General features: G+C 42.9%; 1 long non-coding RNA gene across 1 annotated transcript in view; it reads right to left on the reverse strand.

Moving 5' to 3' along the window:
* Nucleotides 1-5,215, reverse strand: part of LOC119408202 — a 16,435-nt gene extending 11,220 nt beyond the window's left edge. Inside the window, exon 1 of the long non-coding RNA XR_005186720.1 lies at nucleotides 5,204-5,215. This is a non-coding gene — a long non-coding RNA (uncharacterized LOC119408202). The remainder of the gene's footprint in view (nucleotides 1-5,203) is intronic.
* Nucleotides 5,216-12,981: the final 7,766 nt, after the last annotated feature.

Genomic DNA, 12,981 nt, shown 5'->3' on the forward strand with positions numbered 1-12,981 from the left:
GGCCGCCCCCCTGAACGATGGTCCCGTGTTGGACGGCCTCCCGGCCGTCCCCCTGAACGATGGTCCCGTGTTGGACGGCCTCCCGGCCGCCCCCCCTGAACAATGACTTTAGGGACGGTCCCTTGACCATCCATATTCCTTGTGATCCCTCGTGTCTTTTTGTTTTTCTCTGGCTCCTAGTGTTTTTGTTTTTCTCTGGCTCCTAGTGTTTTTGTTTTTCTCTGGCTCCTAGTGTTTTTGTTTTTTCTCTGGCTCCTAGTGTTTTTGTTTTTCCTCTGGCTCCTCGTGTTTTGTGTTCTCTGGCTCCTCGTGTCTTGTTTTTCTCCTTGGCTCCTCGTGCCCTTTTGCTCCTCGTGTCCTTGGCTCCTCGTGTCTTGTTTTTCTTCTCGTGTCCTTTTTGCTCCTCATGTCCTCGTTTTCTGGTTCCTCATGTCCTCGCTCTCTGTGGCTCCTCATGTCCCTTTTCTGGTTCCTCGTGTCCCTTTTCTGGTTCCTCGTGTCCTTTTTCTCCTTGGCTCCTCGTGTCTCGTTCTTTGTGATCTCTCGTGTATTTTCTCTGGTCCCTCGTGTCTTTTCTCTGGTCCTGGTGTTTCCTCTGGCCCTCCACCCTTGCAGTGCTGCCCTCCACCCGCCCAAGTCCTTCGGGAGGGGGGTTTTCTGGGGGACGCCTGGAGGCGTCCTTGAGGGGGGGGTACTGTAAGGATGGTACCATTTACTGGTTCTGTTTGTGTCTGTGTTTCCCTTGTGTGTTCTCTTCAGTTTAATTGGTGTCACCCTTGTCTCGTCACAGCTGTTTGTAATCACGTCTTGTTTTGTCCTGGTATAAAAGCTGTCTGTTCTGTCTTGTTCTTGGTCGCGTTGTATTCGTTTGGGTCTTCAGTGTTCTCCTGTGTCTCCTGAGTATTCCTGAGCTTCCTGAGTCCCGTTTGAGTATCCCTCCTGAGTCTTCTATTTTTGTAAGTGTTGCTGCCTCGTCAGCTTATTATTTTGTTACTTTGTTAGTCATCATTAAAGTGTTTGGTTTTGTAATCTGCCGAGTTGAGTCCTGTCTGCACTACTGGGTTCGTTCCTGTCCACCAAACCCTGACAGTTGGTGGTGTACCTTTTTCCCTCGCGAGACGCCGGATGGTAGCCCAGAATCGCCTAGGAGCCGTATGGAAGGCCGGCCTCCACGGCCTCTCCAAACTCCTCCCATGCCTGAGTTCTAGCCTCAGCGACCACCCGAGCCACATTCCGCGTGGACTGCCAGTACCCATCATCTGCTTCCAGGGTCTCACAGGCCAAAAAGTCCAGATAGGACTCCTTCTTCAGCCTAACAGAATCCCTCACTTCCAGTGTCCACCACCGGGTTCAAGAGTTACCACTTCTACAGGCATGACAACCTTGTAGCCACAGTTCCGTAAGCCACCTCGACAATAGAGGCACGGAACATGGACCACTCGGACTCAATGTCCCCCACCTCCCCCGGAACATGTTCAAAGTTCTACCGGAGGTGGGAGTTAGAGCTCCATCTCACAAGAGACTGCCAGACATTCCCAGCAGATCCTCACAATACGTTTGGGTCTGCTAGATCTGACCAGCATACTCCCCCACCATCGAAGCCAACTCACCACCAGGTAGTGGTCAGTGGACAGCTCCGCCCCTCTCTTCACCAAAGTGTCCAAGACAAGTGCACACAGATCAGATGAGATGACAACAAATGTGATCATTAAACTGTTTCCTAGGGTGTCCTGGTACCAAGAGCATATATTGACACATTTATGCTTGAACATGGTGTTTCTTATGGACAATTCATGATGAGCAGAGAAGTCCAATAACAGAACACCACTCGGGTTCAGATCAGGGGGGCTGTACCTCCCAAACACACCCCTCCAGGTCTCACTGTCATTGCCCACGTGAGAGTTGAAGTCCCCCAGCAAAACAAGGGAGTCCCCAGGAGGTGCACTCTCCAGTACCCCCTTCAAGGACCCCAAAAAGGGTGAGTAATCTGAACTGCTGTTTGTCACATAAGCACAAACAACAGTTAGAACCCGTCCCCCCACACGTAGGTGGAGGGAGGCTACCCTCTCGTTCCATGGGTTGAACCCCAACATACAGGCACCAAGATGGGGGAAAACAAGTATGCCCACTCCTGCTCGGCGCCTCTCACCAGGAGCAACTCCAGAGTGGAAGAGTGTCCAACCCCTCTCAAGGAAACTGGTTCCAGTGCCAAAGCCATGCGTTGAGGTGAGTCAGACTATTTCTAACTAGAACCTCTCAACCTCACACACCAGCTCAGGCTCCTTCCCCACAAGACAGGTGACATTCCATGTCCCAATAGCCAGCTTCTGTATCCGAGGATGAGACCACCAAGTTCTCCGCTCTCGGCCACCACCCATCCCACATTGCACTAGACCCCTTTGGCCCCTCCAACAGGTGGCGAGCTCATGGGATGGGGGACCCACGTTTCCTCTTCGGGCTGTGCCCAGCCGGGCTCCATGGGTAAAAGCTCAGCCACCAGGCGCTTGCCAGCGTGCCCCACCTTCAGGCCCTGCTCCAGAGTGGGACCACGGTGACCCACGTCTGAGTGACGGAACATTGTTTCCATTGATTGTACTCATCATAAGGGGTCTTTGGGCTGCACTTTGTCTGGTCCCTCACCTTAGACCGTTCTTTCTTGGGTGACCCTACTAGGGGCATAAAGCCCCTGACAGCATAGCTCCTAGGATCACTGGGACACTTAAACCCCTCCACCACGCTAAAATGGCAGCCAAGAGAGGGGCACTTTATATATAAAAAGTAGATATGTCTGAATAAGTTACATAAAATGTATTTTATTTCTGCACAATTCAATGAAAACAAAAATAGTCAAACTGCATACAATCAAAGTCAAACCAGGAACAAAACAAAATAACCCATCCATCCATCCATCATCTTTACCCGCTTCTTCCTTTTCAGGTCATTGGGGTCACTGTGATGGTCACATAGAGACAAATGAAACAAACAACCATTCACTCACTCTCACTCACACCTAGGGACAATTTAGAGTTACCAATCAGACTAGCATGCATGTTTTTGGTCTGTGGGAGGAAACTGGAGTACCTGGAGAAAACCCATGCATGCACAGAGAGAACATGCAAACTCCACCCAGAAAGATCCCTGCCAGGATTTGAACTGGCAACAGGATTTGAGAAGCAGCAACTCTGTGCCGCCCAACAATCCAAACAGATCCAATAAAATATGAAAACCCATTTAGTAAAGATAATGAGATAGTGAAGCATATTTTTTGAGATACTAGGATAATATACTAATTTATACTGTAAAAATTATATATATATTTTTTCACAAAACCAGACATTAGTTCAAAATTCCAAATAAACAAAATGTTGTTTTTTTTAAAAAAAAAACATAAAAAAACCAAAAAAAAAACCATGATTGTTAAATCATGTTTCTTCCAACTTAGGCGGCTGTCTAAACTGAAGCCCATATTATTCAAAAAGAACCTGGAGACAGTAATACATGCATTCATTACATCTAGGCTTGATTACTGCAATTCACTCCTGTTTGGTATCAGTCAGACCTCCATTGCACGACTACAACTGGTCCAGAATGCAGCAGTCTGATTTTTAACCAGTACAGGCAAAAGAGAGCACATTACACCAGTTTTGGCCTCACTGCACTGGTTACCGGTTCACCTTCGAATCCAGTTCAAAATACTCCTGTATGTCTACAAATCGCTGCACAGTCCCCCCCCCCACCCACCACCCCCACCATCTCGCTGATTTGCTACAGCCGTATGTCCCACCACATTCCCTGAGGTCAGCGGACCAGTTGCTCCTCACAGTTCCAGGAACTCGTCTTAAGCGCAGAGGTGACAGGGTCTTCTCTGTAGCAGGACCAAGACTTTGGAATGAGTTACCTCTGCTTGTCAGACAGGCCCCCTCCCTCTCGGTTTTCAAATCCCATTTAAAAACTCACTACTATTCAGTAGCTTTCAACACCAGATGATCTGTGTTTTGAACCTCTACGCTCCACACTGGTTAGTTGTCATATTTATTATCTGCATCATTTTTACAGCTATATTTTTGATTTACTTCATTTTGTATATTGCTTTGTGTTACCTGTTGTTCAGTCTGTACAGCACTTTAGTTGGCATTGTCGCTGTTTTAAGTGCTTTATAAATAAAATGGTATGGTATGGTATGGTATGGTACGACGTGAAAAGAAAAAAGTGGGTAAAGGGATGAATGAATGATCCATTAGACTTGATTCAAATTATTGAATATTAGATTTAACTAATGAATAATAATTTAGTTTTTGAAAAGAGAGTTGTATCATTGGTAAAAGTGTGAAGTGTTCACAGGGACAGTCCTGTCAGTAACAAACAAACATTTGCTGAAAAGAAATTTATCGTGAAATTGACTGTTTGTTTTTTCTGCAGCAATACACCCCTGAATACATCTATCTAAGCAACAAGGAGGATTTAGACAGTCTGACACACGAGACGAGTGATGTTTTTCAGTATTTGAAATTCCAAGCAGAAAGAGGAGACCTGGAGTCTCAGGTATGAGTGATACACAAAGCTGATGTGACAGTTCATAGGATTTATTATTCAGATGAGTTGTGTGTGGTTGTCTGTGGAAGATTACCAAAAACACAGAGAGAAAAGTAGCCCCTTTGCTTTTGTTAAATTTTTCTTTGGTGGTCAGTGGTGACGTCACTGTCCAGAACAGACTATTAAAAACTCTATTAATTTTAGAGACGCTTGGGAACGATGCTTTACTGGGGACAAAATGGAGTCTCTAAAGACATAGCCAGCGCACTGAAGTGGTTTGAGCGAAGTGCCATGCAAATGAAGGATCCCTCGGCAATGTACGACTACTCCATTCTACTAATGAAGGTTGTGCAAAATTACACAGACCTTGTTTTACACTTGAATTGAACACTGGAATTTTTGTATGCATGTTTTGTGTGTTCTCTCTGTTTTGGCACAAATCAATTTGCTGATTGATGTTAATTCCTTCAGGGCCAGGGAGTGAAAAGGAACTATACTCAAGGGTTTCAGCTTCTGAAAAAAGCAGCAGCGATGGTGAGCGAGAAGCAATCGAGGGCTGTGTTTATTTCGTAGAAATTCACTCTGAATACAATTGTCTATTTCCCTGCTTTAGGGTTCAATTAATGCCCTGAATGGTTTAGGCTGGTACCATGGGTTTGTGCTAAAGGACCACAAGTCTGCAGTGAAATTCTTTGAACAGGCTGCTTTAAATGGGAGTGATGATGGGATGTACAACCTGGGGATTTATCATCTCAGTGGGAAAAACCCTGACAAGCCACAGAGGAATGAGGTTTGATTTTCATCTCGTTTTGTCACTGCATAGATATAAACATAAGGCTGACACATTTTTCCCTCATCATTAGAGTGCTGCTTTCATGCATTTTCTGAATGCATCTCGGTCTGGCCACATCGCAGCATCAGTAGAGGCAGCATGGTATCTTTCGACAGGAAGCCTGGAAGGGGTTTCTCCGGATGTACAGAGGGCTGTGATGTAAGAAGCTTTCATTAGCTTGTTGAAGAAAGCATTGTTATGAGGCGTTGTACTGTAGCCTGCAACTTACTGCCATCTAAATTCAATGACAGTGGCTAATTCAAGGTCAGAAACCAGCATTTGCATATCTAAAAATAAAAGCTACTGCCGCTACTTTACTGTCTGGCACAGAGATTCTGTGTGATTACCAAAATTCTTCTAGTACATTGTGAATTTCAATAAGATTTTAGCTGCTGTTATTAGAATGACCAGAACAAATCCTGAACTACTGTGAATTGCAAAAGTATTCACGCCCTTGGTATTCTGTTTTTGTTTTTTTGTTTCTCTTTCAACCTGGAATTTAAATGCATTTCAATTTGAATATATGCATTAGCGCTATACAAAATATTATTGTGTCACAAAATATTATTAGAGTGAAGTTGGGGAATACACGTGTTTTATATCCATCCATCCATTATCTTCCGCTTGTTCCAAAGTCTGTTCGAGGGGGCAGCAGCTGGAGCAGGGAGATCCAGACATCTCTTTTCACAGCCACCTCTTCAAACTCTTCTGGGAGGACCCCAAGGCATTCCCAGGCTAAGCGAGAAATGTAGTCTCTCCAACGTGACCTGGGTCTTCCCCGGGGTCTCCTCCCAGTTGGACATGCCCAAAGCACCTCCCTAGGGAGGTGCCCATGGAGCACCTTATCAGATGAGTTTCTCCAGAGTCTGGCCTCAGATTTGAAGGTGCTGCTTCTCATCCCATGTTCACACTTGGATTCAAACTGCTCCAGTGAGAGCTGAAGATCACGGCACGATGACGCCAACAGGACCACATCATTGGCAAATAGCAGAGAAGAAATCCTGAGGCCACCGAACCAGACTCCCTCCACCCCCTGTCCACACCGAGAAATTCAGTTCATAGAAGTTATGAACAGAATCTGTGACAACATGCAGCCGTCAAATGCATTTGTAACGTGTTCATAAATGAGCGTGATGGCAGAGTTTTTTTTTTGATGTCTTAAATCATGTCCTGTTAGGACAAGGTGTGAAGAAACGTATATAATTTTTTGTAATACAACTATCCTCTCCTCGTGGCTTTATCCTATTTTCTATCTGAAAAATGTTTTCTGAAAAGGATAAGAAGGCTGTGCTATCACAGCAGCAGCTACGTGCACTCCGCCCATCTTTCGGACGACTGTACAGACATATACTCGTTGTATCTCGGTACAATGATAATAAAGCTTATTCTGATTATGATTCCATGTCAGAGTCCAACTCCCACCCTGAAAGGGTCTAACTTCCTAGCGGCAATGCATACCAAACCCTTGCACCGCTTGTATAGGGAAGTTTCAAATAATTCTACAATATATAAAACTGAAAAGAGGTGTATACATCAGGGCCATTCAACTGGTGGACCCCTGGGTAAATTTAGTCCAGCCGACCAATGAGTTAGGGTTTGGGTTTTGGATTCTATTTGTTGCATTTATAATAATAATAATAATACTTTATTTGTATAGCACTTTTCAAACAAATGTTACAAAGTGCTTCACATTAATCAATTAAAACATCATAAATTACATCAGAAACACAAAAGTATACTAAATCAATTAAAATAACAACATAAAAAAGAAAGAAATTCAAATATTAAAAGTCTTATTAAACAAGTAAGTTTTAACTAATGATTTAAAAGAAGACAATGAAGAGGCCTGTCTAATATTTAAAGGAGGAGCATTCCACAAATTAGGAGCCCTGACCATAAAAGCTCTCCCTCCTTCTGTCACCAGTCGAGCTCTTGGAGTGGAAAGTAAGAACAGATTTAAGAATCTGAGATTGCAAGAAGGGATGTAGAGGGTAAGAAGCTCAGATAGATATGATGGCGCAAGACCATTCAGGGATTTTAAAACAAACAATAAAAATTTTTAATCAATTCTAAAAAGTCTTAGGATCGCTTCTCTGTTGTCTGCAGATGATGTGGTCCTATTGGCTTCATCAGATCGTGATCTACAGCTTTCGCTGGAGCGGTTTGCAGCCGAGTGTGACGCGGCCAGGATGAAGATCAGTTCCTCCAAATCTGAGGCCATGGTCTTGAGCCGGAAAAGGGTAGAGAGACCTCTCCGGGTCTTGGAGGAGGTCTTGCCCCAAGTGGTGGAGTTTAAGTATCTCAGGGTCTTGTTCACGAATTAGGGAAAAATGGAGCGTGAGATTGATAGGCAGATAGGTGCAGCATCTGCAGTGAAGCGGGCGCTGTACCGGTCTGTCGTGGAGAAGAGAGAGCTGAGTCAAAAGGTGAAGCTCTCAATTTACCGATTGATCTACGTTCCTACCCTCATCTATGGTCATGAGCTTTGGGTTGTGACCGAAAGAACGAGATCTCGGATACAAGCGGCCGAAATGAGTTTTCTCCTCAGGGTGTCTGGACTCTCCCTTAGAGACAGGGTGACAAGCTCAGTCATCCGGGAGAGACTCAGAGTAGAGCCGCTGCTTCTCCACATCGAGAGGAGCCAGTTGAGGTGGCTCGGGCATCTGTTTAGGATGCCTCCTGGACGCCTCCTTGGTGAGGTGTTCCGGGTACGTCCCACTGGGAGAAGACCCAGAGAAAGACCCAGGACACGCTGGAGGGACTATGTTTCTCGGCTGGCCTGGGAACGTCTTGGGATTCCCATGGAGGTGCTGGCCCAAGTGGCTGGGGAGAGGGAAGTCTGGACCTCCCTACTTAGGCTGCTACCCCCGCGACCCGACCCCGGATAAGTGGAAGAGAATGGTTGAATGGATGGATTTTTATTTATTTTATTTTGCATGAGGCTTGTCAGCAACTGACCAATCAACAATCTTAATTTGTCCCAAAGTGCAACCGCCCTTACTTGCAGGAGCTCCACCCCCTTTTCCTACGAAAACATTGAAGAGGCTATGCATTTCGAACACAGCCATCAGAGGGAGTTTGTGAACAATCATCAGAAAAAATGTTTAAATGTTGTTAGTGTAGTGGAGAACATGTAATTCATATAGCATTATCCTGAGCATTTAGAGGGTGGAATACAGTTTATTACATTTCCAAAACTAAACAAAGTTTAGAAAAATATAAAAGGGATAAAGTCTTGGGGTCGACCTCATGATCAGCTGAATATAACAGTGATAAACTGGAAGTTCACGTTTGACTGTAGATAGATAGATAGATACTTACCAAGTCTGCAAGGACGTCCTCCATTTTTTGTCATAATTTCATTAATAATTAAATTAAAGGTTAATGCTTGAAGCTAGTTGTGCTTTGTTTTGTGTGTTTTATATGTAGATATATGTTGCAACTTCTTGTTGCATAAGTTACTTTTTGTTGTACCATGATCTTTAAAATAGTTATTGAATCAAGTGTTTACTAATGTTTTAATAAACTAATTAAACATAGATGTTTAAAAATATGTTAAAATACAGCAGAATACAGTACATGGCATCTACTTTAATCAAAATTTCCTGAAGGGGTTAATTATTTTCCCAGTCTCAGTCCGCCCCTGCCTGGCATACATATATATTCATTGCTAGACTTTGCGTTGAAGTCCCAACTATGTATTTAGAAGCCACAAAATTTATTTGAAAAATATCCACTTGTGAACAACCCGTGTCAAATAGTTTCAGGCTATATACATCTGTTTATCATCATCATTACATCACATTACTACCTTTTAAAACCTATAACCTAGCAAGAAAACTCCTGAAAAAACTCCACACAGGTCAGAGACTAAGTTGTGTAAAGTACAGATCCGGTTTGGGGTTTAAAACAATTTCCCAAATCCTTTAGACATCTCTTGGAGCAACAAAAATGTTTATTGTTTGGAAATAAAATTAAAATATCAGGGCAGCACTGTGGCGCAACTGGTAGAACTGCTGCCTCTCAGCGAGCAGGTTCCTGGTTCAAATCCCACCTGGGGGCCTTTCTGGGTGGAGTTTGCATGTTCTCTCCGTGCATGCGTGGGTTTTCTCCAGGTACTCCGGTTTCCTCCCACAGACCAAAAACATGCATGTTAGGCTGATTGGTAACTCTAAATTGTCCCTAGGTGTGAGTGAGAGAGTGAATGGTTGTTTGTCTCGTTTGTCTCTATGTGTCCCTGTGATGGACTGGAGACCTGTCCAGGGTGTACCCCGCCCCTCACACAGTGATTGCTGGACATGGGCACCAGCGACCCCCGTGACCCAAAATGGAATAAGCGGGTAAAGAAAATGGATGGATGGAAAAATATCACCGTTGCAAATCTGTTCAGAGAGGGTCAACCACCAGAACTCTTTCATTCAACATTTATTTAGACAGATAAGTCACATTGAGCCTAGAAGACTCATTTACAAGTGAGACCTGTTTAGACAGACAAGAAGTAGTGAAACTGGACACATGTAGGAACTGGAGGCGAAAAAATTCCTATCAGACATTTTTTTCCTGCCTGAGAAGAAAAAACCGATATTAAAAAACACCTAGCACAAACAAGCACATAGTGATGTAGACATTCTGCAGGGGGGGGGGGGGGACGAGAGCGGTGAGCAATGTTCATAGATGCTCTCGAGGGCACTGTAAGAGTTCTGATAAAGATGGAATAATCAGCCAGTGTCCTCCGGTGAGATCCATAAACACTCTTGAAGTATGTCGAGGAATGATAGTGATAGTTAAATAATGTTTTTTTTTTTTTTGTTACTGTCCTACAGTTTATTGATGCTGATATATTCTTGTAATAATTCTTATTTCTTGTTCTGTCTTGAAAGAGTCTCATCTCAACTTGACCCATGATTACCAAACACTAAACTAATAATATAAACTAATGTAAATCAACAGTCCTGCAGTAAATACCAACTTTGTGAAGGTTATGGTGTTAAAGTAATTTTATTCAAACATCTTGATTCAGCTGTTGTTGATTAATAGAAGACAGAAAATGAGATCTTGTATCTTTGTGATACTTTGAATGCAACATTCAGTTCATGAAGTCATTCTCCTCTGGTTTACCTGGAAAACATGAAAAACATTGACTCATCTCCACAATCACGTTTTTCTTTAATGATAATGTCACAATTTATGCTGCAGTCTTTGACAAATGATCTATAACTTTAACTAAATTAACCACGTCAATCTCGCAGAAAAAAAGACTAAATATTTTCTAGTTGAGATAGTTCTGTAACTGGAATTACCATAAAAATAAAAAATATCAACTTTAAAAATGTAAGCTGTAATGGATATTTTAAAATGCTGAATTAGAAATAGAGCTCTTTAAACCCGTCATGATGGCAGAGTTAGCTGCAGTTAAAATACAACTAGCAAGTTAACACGTTTCATTAACTAAAACTGGCGACATGAAGTATTAATGTTGATAAATTGTGGTACAGAACAGTCAACTAACGCTTCACAATGGCAAAAAAAAAAAAGTATTTTCATCAACTTACCGGAGAAAACACTTTAGAAACACGGAGAATGAAGTACATTCGATGCTGGAACCGCTGCTGTTTGGAACTGAAGCTGCATGACCCACGTGACTTCCATGTTCCATTATTTCTATAGAAGTCTATGGGAGCGTCACAACTCTGTCTTTATAGGGCTCTGGACCAAACTGCACAAACAGTCCTAATAGAAACCTGTTTGAGCCCATAGAGTAGGAAGACAATGACCCTGAACACACTGTTGAAACCACACCTCAGTGGTTTAAGGAGAACCAGTTAAATGTCCTGGAATGGTTCAGTCAAAGCCATTCAATTCAACTGAAAATCTGTGGTTTCATTTAAAACCATTTAAAACCATTAAAGATGGTTGGACCCATCCAGTGTAAAGTCAGTGGGGCAGTTTTATTGTGTAAAATGAGCAAAACTGTGAGAATCTGTGTCAGGCGTCTGGTCTGTGTTTAGATTCTTGTGCTTCCTGCCTTCCTCAGTGTTTTGTCCTTCATGTGTCAGTTCCTGCTTCACCTGCTCCCAATCACCCCAGGTGTTTGTCATTATGTATTGTTAGTGTCCCTTTAAGTTCTTTAAGTTTTTGTGTTTCCTCCTTGTCCGTGTCTTGTGCTTTCCACAGCCGGCATGCTCGCCTTCCTATGTCTCCTTAATTCTGGGATTTCTGGAAGTTTTGCTGCCATGACAGCCTTTTTGTTTTTTGAAATGAATAGTCGGCCTTTATTTTATTCCAAGTTCCCCATGTCTGTCTGCACTCTGGGTTCAATCCAACACAAGACCGTGATTAAAACTTCCCGTCCTAGATAAAAGGACATGATGAAGGACCTGAAGAGACATGCAACTGCTGCAAAAAGGGTTTCTACCAAGTACTGACATTTAGGGGTATGAATAGTTTATTTATGCTCAGATGTTTCCCCATTTTTGGTCTTATTTCTTGTTTGTTTCACAATAAAAAAAATTGTATCTTCAAAGTGTTAGTTATATTTGTAAATTTAAATGTACACCGCCCACAAAAATTCATTTTAATTTCTTAGTTGTAAGGCAACAAAAGAAATAAAATGCCAAGTGGGCCAATACTTTTGTAATCCATTGTATTTCCAAGTGATACTGAAACTATGTCTGTTTAATTTTAAACAAATTATGTTCCATAATGCACCAGGCTTATTTTCCCTTCTGAGCAGAATACTGAAGAAGGTCTGTGATAGGAACGGCCACCTTGGATTCATGATCAGAGAGGCTCTTCAGGCCTACCTCCAGGGTTCTCGGTAGCAACATCATTCAATAACGTTTCAATTTTCATTCGATGCTTTTCGCTCATCTGCACCGTTTGTCTCCACTTCTCTCACATTTTGAATGTGTGTGTGTGTGTGTGTGTGTGTGTGTTGCCAACAGGCAGGAAGCACTCGTGAAGTACATTTTGGCAGCTGAAACTGGTTTTGGTTTAGCTCAGATCAATTCTGCACACCTGTGTGAGGTAAATGTCTCTGGTTTAAAACCCTTCTGTGGATTCTTTAGCACTGTCTGATGTTTTAATCTGATCTGTTATAATACTACATTCCATGTCTGTTAATTGAGTTGTGATTGAAGCTAATGAACAAAATGCCTATGATTTAAGTCACGCACTAACTGTGGCAGAAAGAAATAGTTAGTGACTGATGACCTTCATTGTTGCTCTGCATTTTCCCACCATGCATCAAGGAACTGAATCTCAGTTCTGACTGCCAGTGGAGATATGACAACTTCTCTATATTAAACGCTGATCCTCATCCATCCGGTGAGTTCAATCATTTCATTTTGATTTAGCCTCTCTTTGTCTCCCTGTCAGTCTGGTCACTGAACAGCAAATTTGTGTCTTCCCTATAGCTCTGCTGAAAGTGGGAGATTTCTACTACTATTCCCTGAGCACTCGAGCGGACTCATTATCTGTGGTTGAGCAGGCCGTATCAATGTATAGCAGAGCAGCTGCAGCGGGCAGCCCTCAGGTGACAGATTTACTCGGCCTCTAATCTCATCACCCTATGATAAACTTAATTAAACTTCCACAGGCTGAGGCCCACTGCAATA

This window comes from Nematolebias whitei, chromosome 3, assembly GCF_014905685.2.
Source record: "Nematolebias whitei isolate Nwh7 chromosome 3, NemWhi1, whole genome shotgun sequence".
NCBI classification, from domain to species: domain Eukaryota; kingdom Metazoa; phylum Chordata; class Actinopteri; order Cyprinodontiformes; family Rivulidae; genus Nematolebias; species Nematolebias whitei.